At 40.0% G+C, this 3,826-nt stretch overlaps 1 long non-coding RNA gene across 1 annotated transcript; it reads left to right on the plus strand.

Moving 5' to 3' along the window:
• Nucleotides 1–840: 840 nt before the first annotated feature.
• Nucleotides 841–1,879, plus strand: LOC149250211 (uncharacterized). The gene is made up of 3 exons (XR_016265930.1): nucleotides 841–1,231; nucleotides 1,467–1,540; nucleotides 1,654–1,879. It is a non-coding gene; the product is annotated as an uncharacterized LOC149250211 (long non-coding RNA).
• The last annotated feature ends 1,947 nt before the right edge of the window (nucleotides 1,880–3,826 follow it).

A 3,826-nucleotide genomic window follows, 5' to 3' on the forward strand; every position in this document is an offset into this window, starting at 1 on the left:
TCGAGGGTTTCAAGACGCGCACTGTGATCTACAGGGCAGAGTCGTGGACTGAGGGTTTTAAAGAGGGGCCAGAGGAGTAATTTGAGGGCTAAGAGTCTGTTGTTTTGTAGGCCGATTACTTTCTTTGAGCGCTAAGATCGTGTTGGCCTGTAGGCCGATTACTTTCTTTGAGGGCTAAGATCGTGTTGGCTTGTAGGTCGATTACTTTCTTTATGCATCTTGCTATGAATAAATTTGTGCAGGTTTCGGATTCTAGGGTTTCTTCCCACGTTGTTTTTTCGTTGTTTCAGTGTGCTTTTCATTGCCTTTGTCGGTTGGGTTCGAATCTCTCGCGGTGTCATTGCCGAGGCATAGTGATTGCTGGTGCTGAGGGCGAATGATCAGGGTTTGGTTGGACTACCGACTACCAGTGCAGTTACTCCCGTGCTATGAAACTCGAGGAATTGAACAAAATAAGCACATTTGGACTAGGAAATTTAGAGATCAAAATTTAACGAGCAAGTCTTATTAGTCCCTGCCATCTGGCATCCGGCAGGGACTATAGTAATCGATCCGCGATGCTGTAGCATTAATTCGGGGCGACTTTAAGCGGCTTATGGCAAGGTAACCAAAGTTTTTGAACGCTGCTGTGTTTACCATGATCAGCGTAACCAAAGTTTCCGAAAGTGACCATTTTTGCCTTCTTATTTGGCCTCTTCCCGAGGCGGAAGAGGCTGGACCATAGGTTTATTTGCCTTTACCGTGTTTATTATCTCTGGCGGTCTACGTATATTTATATTAATGTTACAGGTATGTTAGCATTAGTTCGCTAACATTTGTTTGTAGGGTTGTTTGCAGGTTGGTATAGCAGGTTTGTTTGCAGGTTGGCAGCTGTTCTGCATGAAGTGGTGTACGTGTCGATGTCTCCACTGAATGGCTGTTGCAATCTCCCAAATAAAGTCCCTCCATCTCCCAGCGCTTTGTTAGGGTAACAATTGCCCTTTTCCTTGCTTCACTCCGGTCATTCGTGCCTCTGCCGCAAGGAGGTCTCGGCTCATCCACTAGTTGCAGCCCTCTACGGTGACTCTTTCTCTCTTCCTGGTGGGTCTCATTTGCTCATTCCCTGCTCTGCATCTTGCTTCCTATTGTTGAAGAGGGTTTACCAGTTCTGAAGGTTATTGCAGTCCAGCCATGGCAATTGTTCATAGCTCTGGAGTCGTGTCAACGCTACACGGTCTGATTGAACCATCAGGTAAGAAAAATTCTTCAGTTTGCCTATTCCTTCGAGGCTACCAAATCTGTAGGTTTTCATTAAATGTTTTCAATCTTCCGGTTACTATTTTTCCCATGCAGTGGCCCAACCTCTTACCACACTATGAAAGATCAAGGGTTTACAGAAGCTTCATAGTTTTTCCCACTTTATCTTTATTCTTTTCCTGTTTTACCTATTCAGTACTGCTGCCACTTAATTTTTTTTTAATGTGCAGTTATAAAGAGAATTTCCCTTTCGCAGCTTCATCTTGCGTGCTAGATTTTTCTCTATGCCAGTTGCAGGGTTCAGGTTAATTCCTCCTCCTTGTCTATTTCTTCCACCGAGAACCGGTTAAATAATCCTCATTTGATTTTCAGAGTTAAAGACTGTATTTACCCTTCTTCCTTTTTTGCGTGGTACAGGTACGCTACCATTGGGTTATGCTCAACTGCCTGGAGATTGACTGTGGAATTTTGCGTAGGAACTTTGGCTGCGAAATTTTAGTACCTTAACGCACTTTGTAATGAACAGAGGCAGCATGCCGCGTGTGAACTCTTTTCTCGACCAGTAGTTCAACGTTAGTGCTCCATGGAGCGCACTGTTAAGCCGAAATTGGTCTAACTAAAGGTGACTAACGCTTTTGTCGTCTCGCTGCACCGCATTAGTATGGTATGGTTTACATCATGCCGTTATAATTTACAGAATTTCTGGAAAGATATTTTGAATTTACAGAGCATTTCGTTATAATTTAATGCCTTTGTGCTATAATCCAGATGCAACATGCGATAATTTAAGATTTTGTTCGAGAAGAAAATTTATTGAGATCAAATCTATTCTTGTCCTCTTGCAGCAGTTCTAGATTTTCCTATGGTTTGCAAATCTACTGATATGGGGGAACTCTGTTTAATACCGGCTTTGTTAGACTTCATAGTCAATATCAGTTACAGATTCTGTTCAGAATAGAGCCCTTAGAGTAGTATGTATATATTGCCTTTTGGACTAATTGCCAATTTAGTAGGAATCTGAGAGTACAAAGAGTGATGAAGGGCAAAACAGAACTTCCATAATAACTGATGAAATTAATTTAGTTTTTAGTAGGTCTGCAAAATTGCTATTAAGCAGTGACGTTCTTGAATCTCTATATATCCGTTACAGAGTTTCATATCAGAACTGGACATGAAAAGAATAGACAAATGACCTTTTTTATTCTACGCTGGAGCTGGAAGGTCATTTCGTACCTTTTTTATCCTTAGTAGGCACTGGAGCTGGAAGGCTTGTTTCTTTGTAAATTTTCTGATGGCGATCAGTAGACTTAGGAGAAACACCAGAATTGTGGTTGAAGCTCCACTGTCGGCAGCTTGCACATACATCATGAAACAGTAATGAGCTACAAATATAAAATAAGACTTCCAAGAGCCAAACTACATGGTCGTTACCTGAACAAATACCATCATCAGAAGACATATGAGAAAGAGTTTGCTTGCAGAAGCCATGGGAGCTGCTGACACACGAATACAAGAAAAGAGAACCTTCGTTCTCTGCATGGACACTGTGCCTCTCCTTCCAACACCTGTCGTTGGAAACACTCAGTTAAGAGAAGCCTTCGTTCTTTGCATGGGCACTGTGCCTCTCCTTCCAACACCTGTCGTTGGAAACACTCGACCGTTGGAATCGTATGCAACGCTCTGAGTTCTTTAAGATATTATTATTGGGTTATTGTAACATATAATTGATTTTTTGTGATTAATTTCACGTTCATTAACTTAACATGGATATTGACATGTAAACAATCAAATTACTAAACGAATAAATCAACAGAAGTATTTATATCATGTGACAAATAAGTATATGCCCATGATAGTCATAGCGTACATACATCTGTTTCATGAAACAGGCGTTTCGTGGAGTTCTTCGACGGTTGGAATCGTATGCAACGCTCTGATTTCAGGTTCATTAACTTAACATGGAGATTGACATGTAAACAATCAAGGTACTAAACGAATAAATCAACGGAAGTATTTTTCGTTCAAATAAATTCTTTCACATTCAAGAGGTTTTAGTGTCTATTCAGTTTTTTTTTTAGTTCCTTAAATATTATAAACAGACAAACATACTTTACTTGAAGTAACATACCAACGACTCCCTTTCGTGAAGTTTTACTTTTCCAATAGAATGGTGGCTGTGGAATTTTGCGTAGGAACTTTGGCTGCGAAATTTTAGTACCTTAACGCCAATAGAATGGTGGATGTGGAAGAAAATTTCTACGCGTTTTTAAATAAACTTCAAAATATCCCTTATTAAAAGATTCCACAACCTCTTTAACAATATTTGTTTTTAAATCGTTTTCGTAATTCTTTAAAATCCCTTTTCCTTAAAAATGGGCTTACTCCCTTTTAAAATATTACAAGGCAACCTTCCTTTCTTTTAAATCATGTGTTTAAAAAGATTCATAACATACAGACCCGTGAAGTAACATACCAACGACTCCCTTTCGGGAAGTTTTACTTTTCCAATAGAACTCTTTTCTCGACCAGTAGTTCAACGTTAGTGCTCCATGGAGCGCACTGTTAAGCCGAAATTGGTCTAACTAAAGGT

Source organism: Pinus tabuliformis, chromosome 7 (assembly GCF_031772625.1).
Source record: "Pinus tabuliformis cultivar Carrire ecotype Pingquan chromosome 7, CPIR1, whole genome shotgun sequence".
Classification (NCBI taxonomy): Eukaryota; Viridiplantae; Streptophyta; class Pinopsida; order Pinales; family Pinaceae; genus Pinus; species Pinus tabuliformis.